This window comes from Macaca fascicularis, chromosome 14 (assembly GCF_037993035.2).
Source record: "Macaca fascicularis isolate 582-1 chromosome 14, T2T-MFA8v1.1".
In the NCBI taxonomy this organism is placed as follows: domain Eukaryota; kingdom Metazoa; phylum Chordata; class Mammalia; order Primates; family Cercopithecidae; genus Macaca; species Macaca fascicularis.
In genome coordinates this window covers 27,016,489-27,033,433 of record NC_088388.1, presented here as the reverse complement: position 1 = coordinate 27,033,433, position 16,945 = coordinate 27,016,489, and positions in this window count along the sequence as shown.

Sequence of the window (16,945 nt, the reverse complement as noted above, 5' to 3'; positions counted from 1 at the left end):
AAGAATACAAATGAATGTATGATTGTTCTAAAATTAAAAAAAAATTTACCTTTATTGAGTGTTTTAAATACCTAATAATAATAATTTTTTCTACTTTATAAAATATCAACTATTTTAACTTTTTAATCTAATAGCTTGTGACACTGGGAGGAAATTTCATTGTATATTTCAGAGATGAGGAAACTTAGCCTCAGAGAAATTTACTAACTGGCTAAGTAACACAAAGCTAGAAGTGTAGAAGCTGTATTTCAAATTGAGACTCCATACTCTTACATTTTGTATCAACAAGAATTAACTGATTATATTTTTCAATCCTTAATACATTAAATTATTTGAAATAATTGGCTAAATTAGAAGATAAATATTTTAGTGTTTCACTTCATTGATTATGTAAAGGTGAAAACAAAATGCACTCTAAAAAATACTAATAGACTTGCACTGCTGTGTTAAATATACTATGCACAAAGATATCTATATTCACAGACAAAGATTTAAGCAATGCTTTAACTGGCAAATTAACTTAATTAAACACTTTTAAATAATATTTGTAAGAAATGGAAGTGATTAGATGGTAATTTTATAAGTTTGTGTAATTTAAATATGTATGTTTTCTATTCATCCAATTTCTTATCTAAACAAATAGGATAATATTAGTGCTAACTCATTGGATTATTGGAAAGAATACAAAAAATAATGCATGGAAATATACTTGAAAGATTCAATAAATATTAATTATTAACACTATTTTTCTTCTTTTACTTCTCCTTATTAGACTAATTGATCAAATTAAGCATTATATAAATGTTGTATATGAGAACTAGTACGTAGCTAGAGCCAATAATGGATATTTGTTTTTTTTGTTTTTGTTTTTGCTTGATGCCACTAAAGAAAACGAGGTATAGGTGGAGGGCAAATGACAAATAGAAATCATCGTTTTCGTCTACTGTAAAAGCTATTTATTGATGAACTCATAATATCATTGTGATGGTTAATACTGAGTGTCAAGTTGATTGGATTGGAAGATGCAAAGTATTGTTCCTGGGTGTGTCTGTGAGAATGCTGCCACAGGTAATTAACATCTGAGTCAGTGAACTGGGAGAGGCAGACCCACCTTCAATCCATGGTGGGTACCATCTAATCAGCCGCCAGCGTGGCTAGAGTGGCAGAAGCAGGCAGAAGAAAGCAGAATGAGGAGACTTGCTGAGTCTTCTGGTCTTCATCTTTCTCCTGTGCTGGATGCGCTTCCTGCCCTTAAACATCAGACTCCAAGTTCTTCAGCTTTTGGTCTCTTGGACTTATATCAGTGATTTGCCAGGGGCTCTCGGGCCTCCAGCCACAGACTGAAGGCTGCACTGTGAGCTTCCCTACTTTTGAGGTTTTGGGACTCAGATTGGCTTCCTTGCTCCTCGGCTTGCAGATGGCCTATTGTTGGACTTCACCTTGTGACTGTGTGAGTCAATTGTCCTAATAAACTCCTCTTTATACATGCGTATATCCTATTAGTTTTGTCCCTTCAGAGAATCCTGACTAATACAACCATGGAGAGTTTTAAACCTTTAATACCATGCAAGTTCTTTTTAATGAGCATTTCTTTTTGACAAGAAAGTAGTTTAAAGTGAAAATAAATATTGTATCAAAGACAGAGTTCCCTAAAATGTAGTTAATCATGATATAGCACTTTGCACATATATGAAATGCCATTCAGATATCTAAAATTTATTTCTATTTTTTCTTTTACGAACATAGTTTTGAGATAGTTTATTGAATAATCACTCTCATTTTAACTTGACACATTTGTTATAACCAAAACTTAAGATTCCCACTGTAGTTGTATGTCTTCCTATTTATCAATTTTTCTAGGCTGTTTCTAGTTTGAAAGCATCCCACACTAACAAAGAGATGTTGTTTATGTCCAGACATTATGTCCTAATTTGCTATGTTCTGGAAATTTTGTAAGCCAAACAGAGGTGGTCAAAGAATAAATAATAATTTGTCTCTGTCATGAAGGAATCCACAGAAAACAGGCATACATACCAATTACTTTCATATAAATAATAAATCAACGATAATATTTAATATTTATTGAGAATCTCTGTGAAGATTTAAGTCACAAAATTATATATTAATTGAAATATTCATTGTTTTAATTAAGATTTACAACTATTAATTGGTAAATATTCTTATCATATTAACATATATAGAGAGTTGTACAGGTTATTCTAATTAGGCTTTTAATCTTGAAAACCTTACATAATTTGACCAAAGTAACATAGCTAGAGAATTTCAAAATCAGTGTCTTTCAAACTAGGTACATTTGACTACAATTTTCCTACTCTTCATCAGTTCCAAGAATTGTTGCTTTATTATAATAAGAATGACAACAAAGAAAAAATGCAAACTAGTTTAATATATAGTTCAGAGATAGAAGAGAAAAGTGCTATTGTGTAGTGGGATAAGAAAAAAAAAAAAAGCCTAGTGGAATTGAGACAGATTTCAAAAAATGGTAATACCAATCCTGAACCTTGAGGATGTTAAACTTAGGGTTGCTTTTGTTTTTGTTTTGTTTTGTTTTGGTGGGAGAGGTGAGTAAGTGTAGAAATGCCCCATACTGGAGGGAAGTGAGTTATAAATATTTTTTGACATTAGGCACATGGAATGATAGTCTCCTTGGTGAGTAAAGATATTAGATTAGTGAGACAATAAAAAGGGATTAGCAAAACTTAAAATAAATATAAGCAAAACAAGGGTAATTAGTGTTAGCACAGATCTAGAAAATCAGTTACTCTCTCATCTACTTTTTTTTGCTGGTTTAAATTAGGATACACATTCTACACAGCCATTTATATGGTAAGAAATCAACCATAAATTCAGGAAAATATCTTACAAACTTTAAAGAATTTTAATTTTTAGTTTTAGTTTTAATTTATTTCAGGAAGATGTACTTGCAACCTGTTTAATAGTCAGTAAAATATATTGGATAAATACCAGAAAACATAATGTTTTTTAAAGTATGGTTAAAATATTTACTAACTTATTATTATTTAAGTAGATATTTTTGTTATGTAATATTTCTAGTTCCCTGATCTATGGAACAATACATTTATTTAAGACCAGGCGCAGTGGCTCACGCCTGTAATCTCAACACTTTGGGAGGCCAAGGCAGGAGGATCACCTGAGGTCAGGAGTTTGAGACTAGGCTGGCCAACATGGTGAAACCCTGTCTCTACTCAAAATACAAAAAATTAACCGGGCATGGTGGTGGGCACATGTGATTCTAGCTACTCGGGTGGCTGTGGCAGGAGAATCACTTGAACCTGGGAGGCAGAGCTTGCAGTGAGCCGAGATCACATCACTACACTCCAGCCTGGGTGACAGCGTGAGACTCCGTCTCAAAAATTTATATACCTATATTTATTTATTTAGTATGAAATAGGTTTTTTCAGGGCTGGACAAGAGGCTGACTAGAAGCAGCCAGGTGGAACAGCTGCCACTGGGGGACTGAGAAAACTGGTTGCACTCCTCTTCAGAGGGAAGATGCAAAGCTGGGCTGAAGGGAAGAAAGCTGTGAACTCTGTATAAGGCCACCTTGCACTGGGGGGGACTCATTCCTGGTCCCCAGTGATTCCAGGATAACCAGTGAATTGAAGTGGCAAGGAGCAACCCGCTGTTGCCATGGGCCTCTGGAATCCAGGCAGGAGGCGACCCTTGGAACACCATAGGCAGTGGCGTTGGCAGAAAGCGCTGCTTAGAGAAGTGGTAGGAGCAGCAAGCCAGCTGATGTGTAGCCCAGAAGATTTGGTACAGGAACTTCTATAGTGGAGCACAGCCAGTGACATTTATTCCCTTAAGCTCGACTTCTTCCATAGGAAACTTTGGCCCTAGGGGAACTGTCAGACCTGAGTTTTGCAAGGTGGTCTTGCCGTTGACCAGATGGGGCTGGTCTGACTTGAGTACTGCTTGGTCTGCTGGCTTCTCACAGGGTCCCAACCTGGCTGCACCTGCTTGCAGGGCAGCCTCAGCTGCCCTTGGGGCCCACATCATAGTTCTAGTGCTGGTGGACTGTGCTCCAGTAGGGTGACTCCCCTTGGCCACACACCAGCCCACCAGCTCCCTCCTGTTACTGCAACACCCCCCAGGACAATGGCCACTCCAGACATCACTTTGCTGGTTTGTGTGCCCAGGCAGGTTTTGCCTTCCTTGCACAGCCAACGCATGTGTATGTGTTCACCATGCCCATTCACTGCTGAAGGGGGAGCCACTCCGCCCTCTCTCCACCTGCCATACTGCCATTGCAGTCAGAGCCTTGGCAAACACAGAACCATCCAGCCCCACTCCCACCAGTGCTGGCCTCTGCACCAACACTGCCATGGGAGTAAAACTAGGCTGGAAAACAGTAAACCCTCCCCTGCCCTAAGTGATCACCTGTGCAGGCAAAAACAGAACTACTATTTGACTCAGTAATCCCATTATGGGGCATATACCCAGAGGAATGAAAATTATTCTGTTATACAGACATATGCACCCATATGTTCATTGCAGCACGATCCACAATAGCAAAGACATAGATTCAAATTTAATTCCCATCAGTAGTAGGCTGGATAAATAAAATGTGATGCATATACCTCATGGAATACTATGCAGCCATAAAAAAAGAATGAGATTATGTCCTCTGCAGGAATAAGGATGGAGCTGGAGGACATTGCCCTTAGCAAACTAACACAGGAATAGAAAACCAAATACCACGTGTTATCACTTATAAGTGGGAGCTAAATCATGAGAACACATGAACCCAAAGTGGAGAATATTTTACACTGGAGACTATCAAAGGGTGGAGGATGAGAAGAGAGTCAGGAGCAGAAAAAATAACAGGTACTTGGATTACCGCCTGGGTGATGAAATAATCTGTACAACAAACCCCATGGCATAGTTTACTTGTATAACAAACTTGCAAATGTACCACTGAACTTAAAACAAAATATATTTTTTTAAGAGGTAGATTTATTTACAGGGCACTATTTAGTTATGTATTAATTCATATGAAAAATATATAGAGAACATTTTCTAAACGTCAGGCACGTATCTAGGTACTAGGGATAGAGCATTGTAAATGTCTGGGAAGACAGTTCCAATATGGAACTAAAATTCTCTTAGGGGAAATCAAAAAAGAGTGAAACAATAAACATATAGAAGAATTCAGGTTGTGATTAGATTGCAATATAAATAAAATAAAGTGATACCATAAAGATATATTTTTGGAGGGCAGTGACTAGCAGAAATGAGAATAAAAGGCACATATAATACAATTTTAGTATAATTTAGTAGACCCATAAGAATTCAGTGACTAATAAAATATGAGGGTTGAAAGAATAAGAGTGTTTATGTGTATCTCTCAGTATACGTATGGGCTTTGCTTGAGAGGGAAGATGTTGGAGTTTTACTCTTTAAAAAGGTGAGAGAGACAATGAGAGGAAATTGAGCAGTGAGTAGAAATGGATAATTCTTTGAATTTCAGATGTCCAGTACACATCCAAGTTGATATTTTGAGTAAAGCTATATAAGATTGAAACTGAAGAGACATACCAGACTAAATTGTAAGTATGGAGTTCATATTCAAATAAATGGCATTTAAAGAGATTTCTTCAGATGAGATGAACTAAAAGAAGCATAGGTAAGCCCTGTGTGGAGACATAGACTTAGAAGCTGCTAAAACAAACACTTTCATTTACCTCTGATAGATAAAGAATTTCTCTAAGTATACTCCTGGATTCTCTCCATCCTTTGATCATTGCTTCCCAGAGAAATGTGAAATGATACATCAGAACTGTGAATTTGGAAAGAATGGACATATTCAATTCAACTCCAGCACCTACATTCTCTTGAGAGTTTGACTATCAACACAGAAAATGATTTTTTCACACTTCTCGTTTTAAAATTATTTTCTGGACAAGACTCCCCATCACTGGCAAATTTGTCAAATTCTGTTGATAAATATTGAGAATGCCATTCATTTAATAAATCTAAATTTATGCTTGCCAAATTAGACTCTATTGGCAGTCATCATTATATAGTGGCCTCTATGTTTACTTTCTATTGTATTTCAATTTCACTATGTGTTTAGATCCACGTGGAGAAGAGGTGGCCTATTTATTGATGGACATCTCTATTAGTTTGTTTTCACGCTGCTGATAAAGACATACCTGAAACCAGGAACAGAAAGAGGTTTAATTGGACTCATAGTTCCACATGTCTGGGGAGGCCTCAGAATTGTGGTGGGAGGCAAAAGCCACTTCTTACATGACAGTGGCAAGAGAAAAATGAGGAAGAAGCAAAAGCAGAAATCCCTAATAAACCCATCAGATCTCATGAGGTTTATTCACTGTCACAAGAATAGCAAGGGAAAGATCGGCCCCCATGATTCAATTACCTCCCCCTGGGTCCTTCCTACAACACAAGGGAATTCTGGGAGATACAATTTAAGCTGAGATTTGGATGGGTACACAGCCAAACCATGTCATTCCACCCCTGACCCCTCCAAATCTCATGTCCTCCCATTTCAAAACCAATCATGCTTTCCCAGCAGTCCTCCAAACTCTTAACTCATTTCAGCATTAACTTGAAAGTCCACAGTCCAAAGTCTCATCTGAGACAAGGTAAGTCCCTTTCACCTATGAACTTGTAAAATCAAAAGCAAGCTAGTTACTTCCTAGATATAGTGGGGGTACAGGTATTGGGTAAATACAGCCATTCCAAATGGGATAAATTGGCCAAAGCAAAGGGATTACAGGACCCATGCAAGTCTGAAATAGAGCAGGACGGTCAAATTTTAAAGCTCCAAAACGATCTCCTCTGACTCCAGGTCTCACATCCAGGTTATGCTGATGCAAGAGGTGGGTTCCCATGGTCTTCAGCATCTCCGCATCTGTGGCTTTGCAAGGTACAGCCTCCCTCCTGGCTGCCTTCATGGGCTGGCGATGAGTGTCTGCAGCTTTTCCAGGCTCACAGTGCAAGCTGTCGGTGGATCTACCATTCTGGGGTCTGAAGGACGGTGGCCCTCTTCTCACAGCTCCACTAGGCAGTGCCCCAGTAGGGATTCTCTGTGGGGGCTCTGACCCCACATTTTCCTTCTGCCCTGCCCTAGCAGAGGTTCTCCATGAGGGTCCTGCTCCTGCAGGAAACCTTTGCCTGGGCATCCAGGCATTTCCATGCATCTTCAAAAATTTAGGCGGAGGTTCCCGAACTTCAGTTCTTGACTTCTGTGTACTCACAGGCTCAGCACCACATGGAAATTGCCAAGACTTGGGGCTTCCACCTTCTGAAGCCACAGCCTGAGCTCTATATTGGCCCCTTTCAGCCACAGCTGGAGTGGCTAGGACACAGGACACCAAATCCTTAGGCTGCACACAGCACAGGTACCCTGGGCCCGCCCATGAAATCACTTTTCCTCCTGGGCCTCCAGGGCCCCTGAGCCTGTGATGGGAGGGGCTGCCACGAAGGTCTCTGACATGGCCTGGAGACATTTTCCCATAGTCTTGGAGATTAACATTAGGATCCTTGCTACTTATGCAAATTTCCGCAGCCAGCTTAAATTTCTCCTCAAAAAATGGGTTTTTCTTTTTCTTCCTCTCCACCCCATCCCCGCCCCGGAGTCTCTCTCTGTTGCCCACAATGGAGTGCAGTGGCGCGATCTTGGCTGACTGCAACCTCTGCCTCCCGGGTTCAAGCGATTCTCCTATCTCAGCCTCCCAAGTACAGGCACCTGCCACCACGCCCAGCTAATTTTTGTATTTTTTAGTAGAGACGGGGTTTCACTGTGTTGACCAGGCAGGTCTCCAATGCCTGAACTCGTGATCCGCCCCACTTGGCCTCTCAATGTCCTGGGATTACAAGCCTGATCAACCACACCCAGGTCGGCGCTTTCTTCTCTACTTCATCATCAGGCTGCTAATTTTCTGAGCTTTTATGCTCTGTTTTCCTTTCAAAATGGAATGCTTTTAATAGCAGCCAAGTCACCTTTTGAATGCTTTGCTGCTTTTAAATGTATTCCACCAGATACCCTAAATCATCTCTCTCAAGTTCAAAATTCCACAAATGTCTAGGGCATGGGCAAAATGCCACCAGTCTCTTTGCTAAAATGTAACAAGAGTCACCTTTGCTCCAGTTCCCAACAAGTTCCTCATCTCCATCAGAGACCACGTCAATCTGAACCTTATTGTTCATATCACTATCAGCATTTTTGTCAAAGTCATTCAACAAATCTCTAAGAAGCTCCAAACTTTCCCACATTTTCCTGTCTTCTTCTGAACCCTCCAAACTGTTCCAACCTCTGCCTGTTATCCAGTTCCAAAGTCATTTCCACATTTTTGGGTATCTTTTCAGCAATGCCCCACTCTACTGGTACCTATGTACTGTATTAGTTCGTTTTCACACTGCTGATAAATACATACCCAAATTTGGAACAAAATCTAAGAAACTGATAATATAGTTGAAGAGATGAAACGTGGACAAAGGAGAAGATACAAGGATATGCCCAAGACTTCTCCCAAAAAAGAAGTACCATATGTATATGTATACACACACACACACACACACACACACTCACATACATATGTATATATACATGCATATATATGACAGTAAGTGCTAGAAAAGTCTCCATCAGGCAAACCCCATAGTTGACTAGGTTAACCATACTAGGAATAAAAGATTGAGATGGGCCTAGAAGAAGAGAAAGTATCTACAATGGCAAAATGAAGTAGGGTGAGATAAATTTTTAAAAAGGTATTTCAGGGAAACACAAAATCAGAATCTTCACCTCTGATTTTGGCCTTTGTTCATTCTTCATTCACTTCTTCATCTCACCACTGAAAGGAACAAAAATTCACTCAATCATTATTGAATGTCAGCTATCTCTTGGGCTCTGATGACAACACAGTGAAGAAGGTAGATTCAGGCAATGCCCTTGTGAAATCATAGTCAATCAGAGAAGACACACATAGAACAAACTATTTAAAATAATAATAGTTGTGCTATCTAGTTACAAAAAAGAAGTGAAGGGATGGGTTTGAAATGTAGAAGATTGCTCAGTTCACCTGAACACAAGATAATTTATTTAATGTTTTTATTCATAAAATATTATGTTCATTTTTTAAATGTGCCAAACATTGTGCTCAATAAAAAACAAAAACTGATAAACAACAACAACAAAAGCAGAAATTCTTAGAAGATAAAAATTTTAAACAGAATTAAATACCACCAAGCTTCGGATTCTCAGGTTTCTACACAAAGATCATGTAAGTTTTAGACACTGGTTTGTTAAATTTACATTAGCCATATTGAGATATACACATAGTAGATAATATAAATGTGTAATCTACTTGGGTTTATGTCCTTATTTTCACTGACCAAGAATATATCCTAGCATTTTCTACCTTAAGAAAATAAAAGAGACATAAGAGTCATTTAAAAACGCAAAATCACAGGGTAAGCATATTTTTCTTTCATCTCTTCAGCCATTTCCAAAATAAGGTAGGAAAGAGTCATGTTGTTACTGTGAACTATGTGAACACACGGTATTGAGATGAAGGAACACTTGTCTTCTGACAGAGAATCCTGAGGTGTCCCATTTCTGAAGATTTATTTTGTATTTGTTAAAAAAGGACAGAAAGTTAAATTCAAGGTAAGAATAAAGGCCCCCAGCTATGAATTACTGTAGGAATACTGTCCAATTAGTGAACATCTTACTTAGATCACTTCAAAAAGAAAAGTCCTCCATCCAAAGTTATCTGACATAGGAAACTACTTTTATTTTAGGAGGGAGGTAGGAGACCCTGGATAGAATAATTTTATTAATCCATATATGTAGTTCTTTTTTTCTCCTTTCTTCCTTCCTTTCTGTTTTTCTTTCTTCCATTCTTTCTCCCTTCCTCTATTCCTTCCATCCCCTTTTCCATTAGGCTCTAGTGCACAAACCCTCCCACCATCCCCCCAACACACACAGTGGCAAGGGATCATTCACTGATTTATTGTTATGTATTTATTTTCATCTGGTATTGATGAATAGGGAAAATAATTTTATTTTCCCTTGTTTACCATCTATCCTCATTTGCCACCAACACACCTAACCAGAAGGCAAGCAAGATTCTCGGCATTCATTGTTTAGGAATATTAACATGCTTAGAGTCAGAATAAAACCACTTAAAGTGTACATTTGTTATTTGCTAAGTGGGCAAACTACAGTGGCCCCAGTAGGAGGGGAGTTTCTCCTTGAGAGTGGTAGAAGAAGAAATCATTGTGTTGGCAGAACTATCGGCAATTAACAATAAACTGTAACCTATGTCCATAAAGCTCCAACTGAGGCTCCAGACTTCTGATGTGGAGGTACTGTGACACAGAATCTAAACAGGAGACACGCTTCTTGGAGCCACAGAAAGGAAGCCTGGGTTGTCCTTTGACCACAGGGATATAGAAGGCTGATTTGGGGTACTTGGTCGAGTGAGTATCCAGTTGGAAACATAATGTTCAGATGTCTCTAGATTCTTATTTTGTTTCTGCTCAGACAGCATGAAAGCTCTCCAAATATTTGTGGCACTGTAGTCAAGTGTAATGGCTGCATATAGCGTAAGTAAGATTGAATTTCTCAGACTTCTGTATATTGAGTATACAGAGTCAATTTTCATGGGATTCCAAGCATTTAGGAATGTGACTGGTATATATCCAGAATTGTGGAATACATTTCTATTTTCAGTAGACTTAAATTTTCCATAAGGCTGTATAATCCATTGGATTTTACACATAGATGATCCAGAGGTTGCTGAAAAGTTAAGCTTCAGAAGAAGTCTTCCTTAATAAATATAGTCTGATAAATACAACCAAAAAATCAGAACAGTCTAAATTCAATCTTGCTGTTTACATTTGTCATATACTTGCAAATAAAAAGTTAAAGCCTGCAAGTTATTCTATTTATCTTTAGGTGATTTTTTTTTTTAAAGATAAATTATTAGTACAAGGGACTTAAGGTTTACAATGAATCATCTTACTGAAGAAAGAACTTGGAAATTTATACTACTAAAATATAGGTGGGACAATTATGTGATATTTACATTCCAGTGACCTCTGGGATTCAAGAAATAAAGATTATTAATTAGATTGGGCAAAGTTTTTTACTTGAGTTTAAATTCATACCCCCACCTTGTAATCATGTTTACAATTCTTTCAATATTTCTTAAATAATAAATGAAACTTTCTGATAAAGGAAATAGATTATTAAGATTACATTTAAACTCTAAAAGGCTTTTTTTATTTCAATCTTCTTTTACTCACAAAATATGTAAAGAACATTTATTTTAGAAATTGAAATTGTTACCTTATATTTAGTCCAGAAAGCTTTATTTGTTTAAATGTAATGAGAATTTGATTATACGCAATCGAGCTATAAAATGAACCCATGTGGCTTATAGAAATTAATGTTTAAAACTTCAATAGCTTTGTATTTATTAATGTCACTTGTATAAAAATGATGTTAGATCTCTTACTAGTAAGAAAGCAGTCTTGGCTCTCTCCCCGAAAGCATATTTGTTCCAAATATTAACTTTGGAAAATGTACTTACTGCTAAAAGGCAAAATTATGTTTCTTTAACAATGTCAAACCAAAACTAAAATTGATCTCATCCTTAGTAAGTGTACCTTACTTTGTCCAATCCCAAAGTGTGTTCAGTTACTGCAACTATTGTGAATGCTTGGATTTACAAAGTAGAGGGAAACATATTACACAATGAGTCCTCTAGTCCTGTGGTTTTCAGAATGTGGTGTCCAGAGCAGCAGCAGCAGGAGCAGGAACGTATGTTGAATTGTCAGAAATGCAAATTTTAGACCTTCTCTCTGGTCCTATTGAGTCAGAACATGATTCTGACTCGCATTAGTGTTTGATAACCACTTCTCCACTTCATTTAGCAAATCAATGTCCTAACCCGTCATGAACTTCTGGCCTTGCATAACTTTTTCCTCATTTTGTCTAACTTCTTTAAAACATTCATAGCCACTCACATAACCCATACTGTGATCTCTCAAGATTTAAGGGAATAAGAAGTGGCTTCTCCACAAAAAACATCTTTGACACCACTTTCACCTTCATTTTATAAAGACAAGGTGGCTGCATCATGTATATGCACATAAAAATCTCAAGGATTAAAAAAAACTGGCTAAAGACATTTTTATTTCAGCATCTTATAAGTGTTATATGCCAAAAGATCTGGCAATGAAACAAATTCATTTCCCTAAGTGTATCCATTTGATACACTTAAAAAGCGACAGAGGTAAAGAGCAGAAGTGCCTATGTGAGCGCATTTCCTCAGTAGCTAATGTTAATGTTTAATTCACTTCTGGGGAAAAATGATGACAAATATGAGGCCTTCATTGAGTAGACACACAGCTGCTTTTAATATTGTACAATTAAGATCCTGTCAACAAAATATGATTAGTGCAGTCTCTTTCTGAGAAAAAAAATCACAAAAAAATGTAGAGAACAATGAATGCATCTGAAGCATGCTATACAGTGTGATGTGGTTGGAATAACTAAACCTGACATTATATTATACATTTATTTCTGTGAAAAGAATGTTCGATTGATGACAATAGGAATTTTGTTGCTCTTGTTCAGTCTACATATATGTTTAGTTTTTGTAACTGGGTAACGATTCTTACATGAATAAATAAAACAAACATAAAATGGAATTAAGGATAGATGTAAATCTTAAATAATATTTCTTTCGAGGGCCTCAGTTTCTTCATCTGTGAATAAAGGCAAAGAAAAGTGAGAGTTTAAATATACAACTGGACAATGGCAAAAGCGCATTTAAAAATAGGACTCCCACCCACAAAGTGTAGCAATCAGTACAGAAGATCAAACCACAGTCCCTGTAGTAGTCAGATCAGGCCAGAATTTAGTCAGCTTGTCAGGACATAATCAACTGCCAGCTCTCCTAATATGTGCCTGATGTCCCAACTAAAAACCAACAGTAGAAACCTAAATACTTTCCCATAACCAATTATACAGGATGCCTTGCTTCTAATTAGCTCACTTCTGGCTTTTCCATGGCAACAACTTCCAGTGATCCATATCTAAAATCTTCCTTTTTCTCCACTTTAAAACTTTTATACTCCCTGCTATGGTCTGAATGTGTGAGTGTTCCAAAGATTCATGTGTTGAAACTTAATTCCCAATGTGATCGTACTGAGAGTTCCTTTGGGAACTGATGGGGTAATGAGGGCTCCACCCTCCTAAATGGAATTAAGAGTGTTTGTAAAAAAGGCTTTAGGAGTTATCTAGTCCCATTTGTTTCTTTCACCATGTGAGAAGGCACCATCTTTGAAGCAAAGAGCAAGTCCTCATTGGACATCAAGTCTATGCGAGCCTTGATCTTAGACTTCCCAACCTCCAGAACTGTGAACAATAAATTTCTGCTGTTAATAAATTGTCCAGTCTGGTGTATTTTGTTATAGCAGCCCAAACAGACTGAGACACTCCTGTTTGTCTTTGAGCCTCTGCCAAATGTAAGGGATGATGGCTGACTCTCCTGCTAGAGCAACCTATGAATAAATGACATTTGTTTGTTTTAATTAGGGTGACCTTCATTTATTTCCACACAAGCAAGTCTGTAATATTCAAAATGTTCTCAGCACTACATTTCTATGAAATTTTAGAAATGATGACCTTCAGGAAAGAATTTACATCAACTTAAAAGCAAATTTTCAACTCCAGATGATTAAAATGTAAATTCTCTTAGAGGAAAAGCTATGAGAGTAAAATTAAAAAGTACTAACATCTTAGTGAAATATGTAGAGAAGAGATAGTTTCAGTCACACAAGATAATCACAAATTTCAAATGGGATTTCTTAAGAGGAAATTGTCACATATTCAAAATTGTTTTCAAATGGCCGTTTTCACTGCAATAAACCATCAAACCACTTCCGATGTAAAGTACACACTAGGACACTTTTTATTAATTAACTTTAGCAAAATTGAATTCTACGTAACAAGTTACTTTAGATAACTCGTAGTTATACAATTGGCCCCTTAACAGACACAGGCTCAACCAGACCCATTACTTTTGAGTACACAATCACAACTGTTAAGTCTTTCAAACTCACTTTTACATAGTTCATGTCTTGAACCCAATGCTTCTACATACCTACATGCTTCTACATACCTACATGCTTCTACATACAGGAGATTTTACATAAGCAAAGCTAATGCAATAATTTTGAAGATAAATCTTTATAACTTGATTTATTTCAATTCTGTCATTTCACGTTACCATTCAGTGTTTTCATTTATGTGAAAAATTTAAAATACTGAACTGAAATATGAACAGTAAGATAAAATATTTTTGTTTCGTAAAATGTCTAAGGATTGACAGATAAAATGCAGAATGCCCAGTTAAATTGGAATTCAGATACACAATGATTTTCTTTTGTAAGAATGTTTCATGTAATTTTGGAACATCTTATACTATAAAAAGTAGTATTTTTTAGTTTGTCAGAAATTAAAATTCAACTCGGTATACTGTATTTATATCTACTAAATCTTCAGCATTATTAAGATTTCGGTTAATAAATGACATAGATTATTGAATTTTAAAATCTTTAAAGTTGAAATAATTTGGAAATTCTCTTTTAATTTTTAATTGTATTGAAGTAAAATAGTAAAGAAAATAAAATGTTACATAAATCATAAAAAAACTTGTTTACTAACATTGTATCTACTGAAGAAATTGTAGTTTTATCAAAATTTTGTTACTACTACACAACTATTTCATAAATTATTATTATATAAGAGTACAAGCAAAGTATCAAAGTTCAAAATCTTATGTAGACACACACACACACACAACTATTACCCAGAACAATACCAAAATCAATATACTTAACTGACTTTTGATTAAAAAAAAAAAAAGCAAAGGCAAAACAATGAAACAACGGTAGTCTTTTCGAAAGACCATGCTGTACAAACTAAATATCCAAATTCAAAAAAATATATTCAGTCTCGTGCTTTATAATCTTCACATAATAAATAATAGACCTAATTATAAAACACAAAACTATAACATTTCTAGAAGATAATATAGGATAAAACCTAGGTGATCTTCAGCATGGTGATAACGTTTTAGATAAATCAAAAATGGTAGAATCCACGAAGAAAACAATTGAACTGGACTTCATTAAAACTTAAAATTTATGCTTTGCAAAAGAAAAACAATGCCAAGAAAATGAGAATACAAGCCACAGACTGGGAGAAAATAGTTGCAAAAGACATGACTCATAAAGGACCATTAACCAAAATATGCAAAGAACAATTAAAACTCAATGAAAAGACAATGAACAACCTGATTTAAAAATCAGCAATAGATCTGAACAGACACCTCTAACAAAGATATACAGATGGCAAGAAAGCATATGAAAAGATGTTCAACATCGTATGTCATTAGGGAACTGCAAATTAAAACAACTATTAGATACATCTACATTCCTATTAGATACATCTACATTCCTATTAAAATGGCCCTAATCCAAAACAATGACACCACCAAACAATGAGGATGTAAAGCAGATAAATTATCATTCATTGTTAGTAGAAAGGCAAAATGGTACAGCCACTTGAAAGACAGTTTGACAGTTTCTTACAAAACTAAACCTACTCTTACCACAAGATCCAGGAATCTCACTTTTTGGTATTTACCCATATGCAGTGAAAACTTCTCTCCATGCACAAACCCGCACATGGGCAATTGCCATAATTTGGAGGCAACAAAGACATGCTTCAATAGATAAGTGGGTAAACTGTGGTACATTTAAACAATGGAATATTATTCAGTACTAACAAGAAATGAGCTATCGAACAATAAAAAAAAAATGGAGAAAACTTAAATGCATACTACTAAGTGAAAAACGGAAATCTGAAAAGACTACTGACTGTATGATTCTAACTATATGACATTCTGGATAAGGCAAAACTATGGAACCATCAAAAAGATCAGTGACTGACAGGGGTTAGAAGAGAGGGAAGGATGAATTATGTAACACATAAGTTTTTAGGACAGCGAAACTATTCTGTAGGTGGTAAATACATGGTACGCACCTTCGCCAAAACCCATAAAACATAAAATGTAGAACAGAAGTTGTAAACTTAACGTAAACTTCGGACTTTGAGTGACAGTGATGTGCCATTGTAGATTCATAGATTGTTACAAATGTTTTATTCTATTGTGGAAATCCACACTGAGGAAAACTGAAAACTTTCCACTTTCTGTTCAGTTTTGCTGCAAACCTAAAACTATTCTAAAAAATAAAGTTTATTAAATAAAAAGAAAATTGTCAAATATTAAAGAGTGATGCTTTCTTTTGTCTTTTCTTGTATTTTTAATGACTTTGTTTCAGAATAGGAATGTCTGAAAATTTTTTATAATGTTCTTACTTTACTGTTTGCCTATCTCACAATAAATGATTCCCAAGAGATCTGAGAAGAAAATTTGCTGAATTTAAATTTTTTCAACCTAAAACGATGGACCAGTGTTGGACTATATTTACTTTTCAAATAGAAACCATAAAAAAGATTTCTGAACAAAATGTTTTTAAAATTATTCTATGCTGTAATTCTAGATCACCTCTTCTTGAAAGCATTTCCTGCCCTTAGAAAATCAACTGTTTATTCTCTCTGCACTCTTTATACCTGGTATTTCATAGTTACTGGCATCATTTTATGTTACAATCATTCGTTTCTATCTCTGCCTTGTGGAGCAGACTGACAGCATCTCAAGCTAAAGCATGGGTGTATGTATCTGTATATACCTAGACCAAATGTGTTCCTAACAGATGCTTGCCATATATAGAGAGAGAGAGAGTTTAGATTTTCCAGATAAATGTCTAGATAATTTTTAACACAGTAGATTAA